General features: G+C 35.3%; 1 protein-coding gene across 2 annotated transcripts in view; it reads left to right on the top strand.

The window, feature by feature from the left end:
• The first annotated feature begins 13,408 nt into the window (after window positions 1–13,408).
• Gabra3 (gamma-aminobutyric acid type A receptor subunit alpha3) overlaps window positions 13,409–13,709 on the top strand; it is a 318,197-nt gene continuing 317,896 nt past the window's right edge. Inside the window, exon 1 of one of the 2 annotated variants that reach the window (XM_052741044.1) lies at window positions 13,409–13,676. The gene's annotated coding sequence lies outside the window, so the exon portion shown is untranslated. The remainder of the gene's footprint in view (window positions 13,677–13,709) is intronic. The other variant, XM_052741055.1, reaches the window with a different exon arrangement.

Genomic DNA, 13,709 nt, shown 5'->3' with positions numbered 1-13,709 from the left:
AACAATAGATCATCTGTTACGTTTCCATATTCTTGATAATATAACCTGTGAATACTGCATTTTATATCTGTTTTTCTATACTTAGCATTTAATTTCTTTTTCTAGTCCCAATCACTAAACTATGCCCTTCACTTCAAAGCCTCAAGAGCAGTGATGAGTGCACAGAGACTGTCAGATTCTTTCTGGGTTTATGCATGTGTATGTAGGAGTTCATGTGTGAGTAAATATAGATGTGTGTGTTGGGGGTGTGCATATGGAGTTGAGGGATTGATGCTGAATACTTTCTTTCATCGTTGTCCACTTTATTTTTTGAAATAGGGATTGCTAATTTGGCTACAGTGACTGGCCAATGAGTTCTAAGTATCCTCCAGTATCTGCTTTCCTACCTCTAGGGTTCCAGGTTTATTCACCATGTTCATGTTCAAATTTTCCATGGGTGCTTTGAGATTGAACTCTGCTCCTCATGTTTGGTTGGCAGAGCCAACTTTACTGACTGAGCCCCCCCTTTTTTGTCAGATTCTTAATATCAGAGAAAAACAGTGCAATAAGTATAGATAGATGTACTATTTTCAGTATGGTTTTTTATACATTGGTTCATATTAAGGATGTTACCTTGTTCCCCATTTTGCTATTTTTGGAAGAGATAAAAATCAAATTCTATCAATGTTTGACTTTTTTTTACTGCCTCTTTATGTAATCAAAATATTATTTTCTTCTAAAATATTAATGTGGTGAATGCATTTAAGATTTTAAACTAAAATTGCCTTTCTGGGATAAACAAAACCAGGTCATGATATATTAAGCTGTTTATATACTGTTAGATATGATTTTAAAATATCTTTAAGAATTTTCTCACATCCCTGAATCAGAATGTTATCAAATATAAATGATTTGGGGAGTGTTGTATATTGGTTTATTCTATGAATGAGTTTTATTGTAAAATCATAATTCTTTTCTTGACTTATTGTTTGAGATGGCAGTGAAATTGTTTTGGCCTAGATTTTCTCAATGGGAAAAACTTGGTTTGCCTGTGTCCCTAATCAGTCTGTTGCTATGCACTGTCTTTTCCCTGACCTGATATGTATAAATTGTTTGGAAACTTCTTGTACAGTTCTTTCTATAAACAGATGATTTCCTTTCTATTGGCTATATACTTATAAATAGGATCACCATAAGTTTAGGTATGTATTACATTTTGTAAAAAATTACAAAGATCCTTTAAAGTGTTTGTGCTATTTTAAAGATCAATCTTTCATGTATAAAACTTCAAGTTGGGTCAAATCTTTGATACTATTGGCAATCAGTGACTATGAGTAAATTATTCATTTTAGTTAATTATAGTAACATTTCATAATGGTTTGAATTAGACCTTTTATGATAATTAATAATATACCTTCTTGTTAGCTATTTGTATATATCCTTTCTTTCTAGAGTTCCTCTTTATTACAGTGTCTCTTATTTTGCTGATTTCTATTGTTTATGAAGTTTATTATAACTTTATAACATCATATATACTGGCTATTGAGTCTTTGTCACAGATATGGATTGAAAGTATTTCTTCCAGTCTGTGGATGTCATTGCACCATCCTTGATGGTATCTTTTGTGATCAGAGGTTTATGTTGAGACCCAAATTATCTTTATTTTCTTTAATAGGTATTGCTTTACTTATCACTATGTAATAAACCTTTGACTACATCAAAAAGTTGAAGACATTTTCCTATGTTGTCTTTTAGAAGTATTATAACTTACCTTTCACATTGACATCTGTGATAAATCCCAAATTGATTTCGGGATGTGAGGTGAAGGAAGGTTAAGGTTCATTGTCACCTTAATAGAAATATCCAACTAGTTCAACATCATTTCTTATGGAGTGGATTGCTTTGAGAACATCACTGCAAGTCTCTCTATATAAATCTTCCTCTGGCTTCTATTTCATTTTGTCAACCATTCTTCTACTCTGCTAGTTCCATACTACCTTAAATGCAATTTCAAATACATCTTGAAATCAGACAGCAACTCCTTCAAGTTTGTCTTTTGTTTTTAAAATGACTATAAACACTCTAAGAATTTTTGTTTACAGGAAATATCTACAAATTCTTGTCAGTTCATGTAAAATTTCACTATTTCACTTAACATTATAGTTTTGCAAGTAGCTCTATAATATCTTGTTTGATAATTCTGTCGTTTTTTATTATAGCTAGTGAAAATTGTCACTTTGTTAATACTATGTCTTAGAATTCAATTTTATAAACTATTATCTGTGAAACTTTATGTAGTTTTTCATATAAAGATGCATTTTTTAAAATACATTCCAGTCATTGACTCTTTGTTGTTCTTAAAATTAATCTTGTTCTTTAGAATCACTTTCACTTGTTGCTAATGAATAAAATAAATTTTATTTTAGAAAAGATTTATTTTATTCTAATTATGTATGTGTGCATGTGTGTTTGTGTATCTCTGTGTGGATATGTGCTAAGGTAGTGCATGTGCCTATGGAAGTGAGAAGAGAGTGAAGGATCCTCTGGAACTGGAGTTATAGACAGTTATGTGCCTCTTGTCATGAATGCTGGAAACTGTACAATTAGATATTATTATGAATCTTATATATTCTATATTATTGGGACTTATGTTATTATACAACATGGTGTATAACTAATGGTGTAAGTTACAAACATAATGGTATGTTTGTAACTTACTTAAAGAGTAGGTTTTAAATGTTCTAAATCAGACCAAAATATGTAGATGGGATAGCATATACATGATAATTAGCATGATTAATATGTCTCAAATTTATATATATCCCTATATATCTCATTGCTGCTGGTCAATAAAAATTGAAAATGAAGTAGTAAGTAAAATAATTTATATGAGAAACTATTTAAGCTAAAATAAGTGTTAATAAAAAATAAAAATTAGCACAAAGTGTAAGAATCATAATAATACATAATTGTACATTAAATTCATAATAGTATACAAGTTTTATAGAGAAATATAAATAATTGTACAAATGAACTACTAATCTTAGTAATACAGCATACAAAATCAATGTATAAAAACCAAGTGTTGAGTCTGGAGAAATGGCTCACTTTTTATGAGCATATACTGTTCTTCAGAGAACCTGATTTCATCACTAGTGTGATGGGATATCTCATTTTAGTTTTTATTTCTTCCTGATGAGTGTTGATGCTGAGTATTTTTTATATATCTATTTCGTCATATATTTTCTTTGGATAAAATGTTTGCTTTGGTATTTTTCTCATATATCAACATAATAAACGTCATGTGTGACAAACCCATAGCCAACTTTATCCTAAATAGAGAAAACCTTAACTCAATCCATTAAAAGTGGAAATGACACAGGCCTATTTACTATCCCCACTCTTTTCCAACATAGTACTTGAGGAAATAGCTTGAGGAATAAAGCAAGAGAAGAAAATTAAAAAGATACAAATAAGAAAAGAAGTCAAACTATCCCTACTTACAGATGACATAATATTATACATAAGTGATGACAAAAATTTGACCAGAGTTGAGTTGTTTCCTTTGCCAGGCAGAAACCTTTAAATTTGATGAAGTCTCATCTGCATATTTATTGTTTTTGTTACCTATATTTTTGGTATCGTATTTATGAAATTGTTACCAAAACCATTCAGAAAAAAAAAAGCAAAACAAAAATGTTTTCTTCTAGAAATCTTATAAGTTCAGGTGGTACAATTAAGACTTTAATTGATTTCAAGTTACTTTTTGTACATGGTTCAAGTTCATTCTTTTTCATAATTGTAGATGTACAATTTTCCTGACATTGTTTATTGAATAAGCTGTTCATGATAATGTATATATATGCAAATATTTTTGTGTCATGACTTTGTTCATTGAAAAGTGTGTGGGTGGAATATTGAAATAAAATTTCCTCTCTTTACAGGAAAGGTTTAAGTTTTAATAGTTACTATGATACTAGCTGTGGGATTATCAGATAAAACCTTAATTATTTTGGAGTATGTACCTTCTACATCCAGTATATTCAGAGTTGTTTATATAAACCACAAAATTGTAGCTAGAGTTTTCTCCAGTCCTGCCTGACCCACGGTCAGGACAAATCTCTCTCACCTGCTGGTCCCACAGCTGCTCAGACCCAACCAAGTGAACACACAGAGACTTATATTGCTTACAAACTGTATGGCCACAGCAGGCTTCATGTTATCTAGTTCTTATATCTTAAACTAACCCATTTCTATTAATCTATATCTTGCCACATGGCTCGTGGCTTACCAGTATCTTACATGTTGGTACTCCTGGCAGCAGCTGGCAGCGTCTCCTGCCTTAGCCTTCCTGTTCCCAGAATTCTCTTCTCTGCTTGTTTCGCCTATACTTCCTGCCTGGCTACTGGCCAATCAGCATTTTATTTATACAGAGCGATATCCACAGCACAAAATGCTGTTGAACTTTTTAAATGCTTGTTCTGCATTATATTATCTTTATCTTTCATTTGGTTAATGATTTGTACATGTCAAAACATCTTTGTACTACAGGAGTAAATACAACTTAGTAATGGTGTATGATCCTTTTGGTTGCTGTTGATTTCTGTTTCTGATATTTTGTTCAATAGGTTTACATTTGTATTTATTAGGAAGGTGCTGTGGGATGGTCTGTATGTCAAATGTGTTGCTGATTGGTCAATAAATAAATCACTGATTGGTCAGTGGCCAGGCAGGAAGTATAGGTGGGACTAACAGAGAGGAGAATTGAGAGAACAGGAAGCTGGGTGAGAGAGACACTGCCAGCCGCCATCAGGACAAGGAAGATGTAAAGTACCGGTAAGCCACAAGCCACGTGGCAAGGTATAGATTAATAGAAATGGATTAATTTAAGCTGTAAGAACAGTTAACAAGAAGCCTGCCACGGCCATACAGTTTGTAACCAAAATAAGTCTCTGTGTTTACTTGATCGGGTTTGAGCGGCTTGGGACTGGAGGGTGAGAGAGATTTGCCCTGACTGTGGGCCAGGCAGAAAAACTCTAGCAACAGGAAGGTAGGACAAAAAATTACTGCTCTTGTAGTGTCTTTGTTTGGCTTTTTGTTAATGCAATACTGTCTTTGCAACATCAGTTTGGCACAGAAGTATTTTTAGTTTTAAAAGTATTGATATATATTCAGGCAAAATTCATTAATGAAGCCACCATTCATTGGACTTCTTATTTATGGGATTTTTTTTATTACAAATGAAGTCTACTTGCTTGTTATTTTAATTTATTCATATTTTATTTGTATTTATAATTCAATCTGGTAGGTAGTAAGTCTCTAGGAATGTAACTATTTGTTTTTGTTTTTTCTGTTGTTGGCATACCATCATTTATATGTTTCTTTGCATTTCTCTAGCATTACCTGTAATGTTTCTTCTTTTATTTATTATTTTATTTGAGATTTTTCCATTTTTCTTTAATTATTCCAGAAATATTTAGTCAATTGTATATATCTTTTTATTTTTACTTATTTTTGTTTTTTTTTTTTTTGAGACAGGGTCTGACTCCGTAGCTTTGCTGGCCTGAATCTCTGTCTCTGTCTCAAGAATGATAGGAATAAAGTTAGACTTTGTAGATATTAAAAAAAACAAATGATTTTTTTTGAAGCTATGTTGTTTGCAATTTTAATTCTATTTCTTTGGCCTTAGGTATTTCCTATTTCCTTATCCCCAGCCACATTCATATTATTCTTTCTGATATTTTTCACTCAGAAGACTCAAATTTTTATTTAATATTGTTTCCATTCACTTAATATCTTCTGTATGGGTTGAAGATGCATGACTTAGTGGCAGAACACTTGGCTAGCATGTGTGAAGCCCTAGATATTATCCTCATCATGGTAAAGAAAAACAACATTTCCTTTAGTAAATATATTGATGACAAATTGTCCTATCATTAATTTATCTGCAAGAAGCAGCATTTACATTTATTTCTGAAAGTTTCTTTTGGTGAATACATAATTCTGTATTTACAAATTTTAAAATGTCAATTTTATTGATTGGCTTTTGCAGTGCTTGAGTAAACCCATGGCTTTGCACATGAGAGATAAATGTCCTACCACTGACCTAAGCTCCTAAATCCATATCAACTTTATAAAATGCTTCTTCCTTATTCTGTGGTTAGCTTTATTGTTCTAAGTATTTTTTTTGCTAGACAGTTGCAAGATTTTCTCTTTGTATTTGTTTTCCAAAGTCTATCCTATACCTAAATGTGTTCTATACCTTAGAGATCATTGAGACTGCTGAATTTGAAAATATATCCTTTGTTTTTTAAAGAATACTTTGTTAGAATTGGAATTAATATACAATAGCCTGATCATATTTAATGTATTCAATTTCATGAGTTTTCATAATATTTAGAAATATCTTCAGCATTGTTTTTCAAATGCTTTTATTTCTTGTGGGTCTTCTGGCACTTTAATTACATATATGTGATAAGTTTGTTATTGTCTCACATAATACTTATATTTCATTCCCCCTCCCCGTTCATATTTTTATTTTTTAAAGTCTATATTCTTTTTATACTTCAGATTGGGGAATATGTATTGATATTCTAGTTATCCCTTTCGTCTACCATTTTAAATCTGTTCAGTAAACTTATTTGAGAGATTTGTATTTTTAGTTATAGAATTTGCATTTTTTAAAAATTCTTCACCTTGCTGCAATTTCCAGCTTGTTCATTTACTACAAGTTTATTTTTATTTCTATTAATGTAGTAATGAGAGATTATTTAAAACCCTTCCCACTAATTTCAGCATTTGTTTTAATTGAATCTGGGCTCTACAAAGTGGGTTTTCTCTTGAATATGGATAATATTTTCATATTTCTTTGTTTTATTATAAATTTGGAATATACCTTCAACATTTTGAAAGACATATTTTGTAGAATTCTGTGGTTGATATATTGTGCACCCCAATAAACTTATCTGGGGGTCAGAGAACAGAACAGCCACTATATTAAACATAGAGTTTAGGCAGTGGTAGCACACACCTTTAATCCTAGCATTCCAGAGGCAGAGATCCATCCGGAATTCTGTGAGTTCAAGGCCACACTGGAAACAGCCAGGCATGGTGACACACACCTTTAATCGCAGCACTTGAGATCTCATGTCTTGCTTGGGAAAAATACATGCCTTTAATCCCAGGAAGTGATGGCAGGAAGCAGAAAGGTATATAAGGCATGAGGACCAGGAACTAGAGACTTTTAAGTTTTTAGGCTTTTAGCAGCAGTTCAGCTGAGATCCATTCAGATGAGGACTCAGGGATTTCCAGTTTGAGGAAACAGGATCGGCTGAGAAGTTGGCGAGGTGAGGTTAGCTGTGGCTTATTCTGTCTCTCTGATCTTTCAGAATTTACCCCAATAGCTGGCACCGGGTTTTTATTAGTAAGACCAGTTAAGATTGTGTTACATTTGATGCCCAATGTGGGGCAGGAATTCATGAAAAAGCCACTTACCTGTAGCCTTGCAGTTCCCAGCTCAGGCCCTAGCTGCACACAGTCAGCTGTAGTGGCACACTCAGGTAAGATTTGCTGAAGAAGGTTGAAGCAGGAAGATCCCGAGTTTGAGGCCAGCCTGGGAGAGTTGCTGAGGAAAAGCTATGGCCAGGGTGGGCTGAGACACATAAGGTGGCAGTAGGATCATGGAGGTGACTACTGCTCCATGTTGCCAGCTGCTTCTCATCCTGTTGGTAGAAGTAGCAGTGCTGCTACCAGGGAAGAAAGGTTTACCACTGCTTGTTCAGAAAACAGTTGCCAGGACCATTATGTTACAAGAAAGGTCAGTTTTGGAGAAGTTTGGTGAGACAACTGGTGGCAAGAAGAAGTTGCTATGAAGATATTCTCTTCTAGGGAAAAATGTTCATGGTTTCAAGAGGCAGAGGTTTATCAGATCGTGATCTTATGCCATGAAAATATCCTAGGATTTATAGCAGCAGACAACAAAGACAATGGCACATGGACTCGGCTGTGGCTGGTGTCAGATTTCCATGAGCATGGATCCCTTTTTGATTAATTGTATAGATACACTGTTACAGTGGAAGGGATGATCAAACTAACTCTGTCCACCACAAGTGGTCTTGCCCATCTTCACACAGAGATTGTTGGTACCCAAGGAAAGCCAGCTATTGCTCAAAGAAATTTGAAATAAAAAAATATCTTGGTGAAGAATAATGGAACCTGTTGTATTGAAAACTTGGGACTGGCTGTGAGACAGGATTTTGCCAAAGATACAAGTAAGATTGCTCCAAACCACAGAGGAGGCACAGAAAAATAAATTTCTGCAGTGAACCATGACCATACCTAACAGCAACTTTGAAATCTCCAAAAGAATGACAGGATCCCACAATGATGATTCCACATGAACTATAATAAAGCCATTAAACCAATTAACATCACTCAAAGATCAGCTTTGGACTACAAAGTACTCAGGGCAATTTCAAGATGGCTAGCTAAGATGATCCAGATTCATAGACTACTCAAGCAAGGACTTGAGAGAAGTCCTGCATTTTCCCATTATGCAGAGACTGGAAAAATGATACAGCTAACTCTCCCAGGACTTGACATGTAACTACAAATTTTTCTTTTCAGGATTCCCTAAAGATGCCTTCACCCCCAGACAGCAGGAAGTAATTTTACAAACATGACACCCACATTCCCAAGAGGTGGGGTGGGTGGTTTTTGGTCGTTTGAGTTATGGATGTTGTCATTGTTTACAATGGTTGGTTACAAGTTGTTAATTGTTAATGGTCAGGGGAAAAAAGCTAAACAAAGGAGATTAGATTCAGGCTTCTTGTTTAAAAAAAGTTATAACTAATATAAGAAAAAATATATACAATAAGTACATATAATATATACAGTCAAGAATTACATTAACAATGTCTAGTCCATTAACATTTGACAAATTCAGACAAAAAATTTCATTACTTATTCTATTTAAAACAAGTAATTCCTTTTTAAAAGTAGATTCAATAATCTACCTTTTTATTTTATCATATCCATATTCTCTCTTTTTTCTTTTCTGAGTAGATTTAGAAATCTACCTTTTATCTTATCATTTATATATCTTCCCTTTTTTCTTTTCAGAGTAGACTCAATAATCTACCCTTTTATTCTGTTATTTCTATATCTTTTTTATGTTTGTTTCAGTAAACAGTGAAACGGCTGAAGTGAAACTTTCAATTGTCCCTTGTGGTAGACAGTGTTAAAACTCTGCTTAATCCTTTCAGCTTTATTTACATCCTTTGGAGTCTGTCCCATATGCATATTTCATGAGTTTTACCAGACTTGGACAGTTTATATCTACTTCATATTTTTTTTTATTTTTGGTTTTCTCACATAAGTTACAAACTGTGGTGTTCATCCTGAATTCTGTCTCCTGACTTTTCAAGCCACATGGACTGTGAAAAATTGTGTGGGGGACTTAGCTAGCACTGGATTGTGTACTTGTATTCTTAACTCCCCATCCACAGAGTTGTGCATTGCAGATACAATTACACTATGGAATATGGCAAATGCTATGAATTAGGCTTTTATTTATTTTTATTTATATTTTTTCCTCAAGATTCATTTGCTAAACATTTAACAGATGCAATAGTGATTCTAGTTTCTCTGGAATTTTATTTACTGCTTTGGCCTGGGGGCTGCCATCAGGCAAAACTTCCATGTGTCAATTCCCTTCTTATTTCTTGATGCTTGCTTGACACTTATGTACTTTTGTGACCTATATCATGGTTTATTTGCAAGAACCTTCTTAAATATTATCCAAGGTGGCCCTAGTAAAAATTTTCTTGATTCTCAATGGAATGAATGTAATTATGAAATGTTACTGATTTTTTACAGAGATAAAATAGTGTGATTTCTGGGTCTCATATTCTCCATTAGTTTACATATCTTTTTTTTTTAAGTAAGATCATCATTTTAAGTGTTTGCCATACTAAAAAAGACAAACAGCATATGTTTTATCATATATTACTATCCAGATTTTAAAAAACAGATAGGACATAAAAACAGAAGGATTATCTGTGTCAAAGAATAGAATCAGTGATTAGACAACAGAGAGTATTCTGTGGGTCAATACATTAATATACATGGTGTACATATATGAAAATGTCACAGAAGTCTATTGTTTTGTGTAATGAATATATGATAGTAGAATTATATGACTTAAGGGACAGTATTTGTTTTGAGAGCATCTTCAGCTAAATAATTTGTATTAAGATATATACAAAGTTGGGAAGGCAGTGCATGCCTTTAATCCCAGCACTCTGGAGGCAGAGGCAGGTGGATCTCTGTGAGTTCAAGGCCAGCCTGGTCTTCAGAGCAAGTTCCAGGACAGCTAGAGCAGTCACACAGAGAAACCCAGTCTCAAAAAAAACCCATAAACAAACAGAAAAATATTATACTGTTGGTTTATTTTTTATTCAGTATTTTGGACAAAAATGAAAAGTTAACTGAAGTGGATTGAGTAGTGTCCTACTAAAATTCATATCTGTTCATAACCTCAGGTTATAACTATGCCTAGATGGTAAGTCCTTGTGGAAGTTGTTAGTGATGATGAAATCATCTTGGGTTTAGTGTGACTGTAAATTTGCACACACAGGGATGTAAGAGGAGAATTGAAGGCACAGGCAATGATTGGAGTGATTTTTTTCTGTGTGACAAAGAATGCCAGGATCCAATAGAAAGAAGAGACAAGTTTGAGTTTCCTCCTAGACCCTGTGGAGGGAGTTTGGTTCTGCTAACAGCTCAATTGGGCTTCTGTCCTTTAGAATAATGGCAGAATAAATTGCTGTTGATTTATACTATTGAAAGGATGGCTATTTATTATGGAAGTTCTAAAAAATTAACACCCCATCCTCATGATAGTTACATGCATTTTTATTGGGTTACTAAATCACTACATTAAGTGGACATTTGTATAAACAAATCTATATATAAGAAAATAGGAAGGCGCTTGCATAGGTATCTGTTCACAAACACACTTGCTTTTATGCACAGCTTATTTGTTCTTTTGGTGGATAAATATGCTAAATCTGGAGTTAGCAGTCTAGATGTTGGTCCTGAGTCTACCATTAATGTACCATGATATCGTGTGTGATTTATTTTTCTTTCAGTCATGTTTGCTTTTGTACAATGTTGCTTATCTTTATGTGTTCTTTCAGCTCCATAACTCCAAGCTTATGTGTCTCCCCCTCCCTACACAATCAATCTGATGATATATACTTTGACAGAAATGTATAGTTGTGCATATGCACTTTGGTGGGTAGCAGTAGAGAGTATTGGGAATTAATGAAAAGATAATAGTACTGTAGTTTAAATAGAAATGGAACACTATGAAAACTTTAAATACCTACTCAGGTTTCAGTTACTGTTTCTTATTGAGGAATAATTGATTTCCAGTCAAATGTCCTTTAAGTTTCTCTGACTGAGTAGGCCAAAAATTACCATATGAAGGTTTGGTTTTCAAAAGGTTTAAGGGAGTTGGAGAGATGGTTCAGTGGTTAAGCACTTGTTGCTCTTGCAGAAAACTGAGGTTTGATTCCCAGGACATACATGGCAGATCACAAACTTCTGTAACTCCAGTTGCAGGGGATCTGCCACCCTTTTCTGGCCTCTCTAGGCACCAGGCACACAGGTGGAACACAGCCATACATGCAGGCAAAACAACCATACACATAAAATTAAAAAAAAATGGTTTTAGGCTAATCATCCTGAGTAAGTAGAGAGTGAATTTTTTGATAGCAGTAATTATTTACACTCATGTCCATATTCATGTTGCTTCTGAAACACACAAAACAGTGGAATGGTCATTGAAGACTTATTTTTGGAGAGCCTTTGAAATCTGGTTGTACCATGAATCCTAAAGAGTCTTATTAATAAAAACAAACCTGGAGCCGGGTATTGGGATGAACGCTGGAAGATCAGAGAAGCAGAACAAGCCACAGCCACCTCACCTCGCCAGTTCCTCAGCTGATCCTGTTTCCTCAGACTAGAAGCCTCTCAGTCCTCATCCAGAATGAATCTCAGCTGAACTGTGCTGCTCAAAGCCTGAAAGCTTAACCAGCCAAATGCTTCTAGTTTCTGGTCCTCACGCCTTAGATACCTTTCTGCTTTCTACCACCACTCCCTGGGATTAAAGGCTCACTTTCTGGGATTAAAGGTGTGTGTCACCATGCCTGGCTGTTTCCAGTGTGGCCTTGAACTCACAGAGATCCAGACGGATTTCTGCCTCTGGAATGCTAGTATTAAAGGTGTGAGTGCCACCATTTTCTAGCCTCTATATCTAGTGGCTGTTCTGTTCTCTGACCCCAGATAAGTTTATTAGGTTGTACAATATTTTGGGGAACACAATACCACCACATCTGGTAATTTTCTTGCATATGTGAGTTTCCTGTCTTTAGGTCTTAGATTGCTAGATCTAGAATGGTCTTTTAAGACAATATACTTCATCACCTTCCAATTAGTCATTGATGGTTCTGAAGGCTAGATTGAAGAAACGACTTGTCCAAGACAACAGTAATTTTTCCTCAAATCTAAGTTCCTTTGTTTAATCTTCCAATCTCCTTCAACTCTGTTACAGCTCCTTTACATTCCTCAGACTGCTCTTCCTCCTTTTATTTTATATTTTGGATCAGTCAATTTTCTTCTCTTGGGCTTGCATATTTTTTCCATCACTATGGACCTGCTGTTGCCCTGTTTTCCCTAAAGGAAAGCTTGAGCTGACAGTTTTGAATTGGGTCCACACATCTTCTTCATTGGGGTGGCATGGAAGTTAGGTCATTAGGGGATCAGCATGGCTGGACTCTTTTTCTTAGTGGAGTGTGAATAGCAACTTTTTTTTTAAAATGTATATTTGTTTTGAGCTCATTATTATCCTCGGAGATGGAATCTGAACAGACAAGATTGTCAAACCTTTATTCGGAGCCAGGGTTAGAAGGCACGCCCATAGGGATGGAATGAAAAGAAGAGAGAAAAGAAGGAAGCTCATTCTTCGGTCCTGAAAAGGGAAGTAAGCATCTCACAGCGGTTTGGTAATTCATACTTCCTTTATCTTCTATTTGCTCTCAGCCTTTGCTTGCCCTGCTCCTCCCCTTCTCTTTGAGCTTCCCTTGATTTCTCTGCTGGAAACCTCAAAGAATGAAATACTACTTTAGTCTTTCGTAAAACAACCACAGATCTAAAGCCTTTGCAGCTCTGTATTTAGAACCCTAGCTTAGCTCTGTGCTCAGCACTAGGCAGTGGTAAAGCCAGTGAAGGGGGTGGGGAGAAGGGGAGGAAGGTTGGGAGGGAGGCAGAAAGGGAGGGAAGGAAAGAGGGAGGGAGAAAGGAGAGAGGGAAAGGGAGAGGGAGAGACGAAGGGAGGGGGAGAGAGGGAAAGGGAGGGAGGGGAGGGGAAAGTGAAAGAGAGAGATTAGACAGAGGGAGGGAGAGAGAGACAGAGAGACAGAGACAGAGAGAGAAGGAGGGAAGGAAGAGGGGAATAGCGTGAGCGCGTGCTAGCTAGCTAGCTAGCAAAGCAGAGAGACAGACTGAGATAGGGACTAAGACAGAGACCTAGAGAAAGAGAAGAAGCCTCGTTTTATCAAGGCTTAGCCTCCAACTTGTTTCAGTTCATTTATCCTTTTTTCTTCTCTGCTTCGGGGAAGTGACTGTGGCACTCGGTAAGAGACAGAGATGTTCCCTTCTTCCCCCTC

Source organism: Peromyscus californicus, unplaced genomic scaffold (assembly GCF_007827085.1).
Source record: "Peromyscus californicus insignis strain IS unplaced genomic scaffold, ASM782708v3 Scaffold_10__1_contigs__length_136768540, whole genome shotgun sequence".
In the NCBI taxonomy this organism is placed as follows: domain Eukaryota; kingdom Metazoa; phylum Chordata; class Mammalia; order Rodentia; family Cricetidae; genus Peromyscus; species Peromyscus californicus.
Note: the sequence above shows the minus strand (reverse complement) of the source record. Positions and strands in the feature narration are given on the sequence as shown.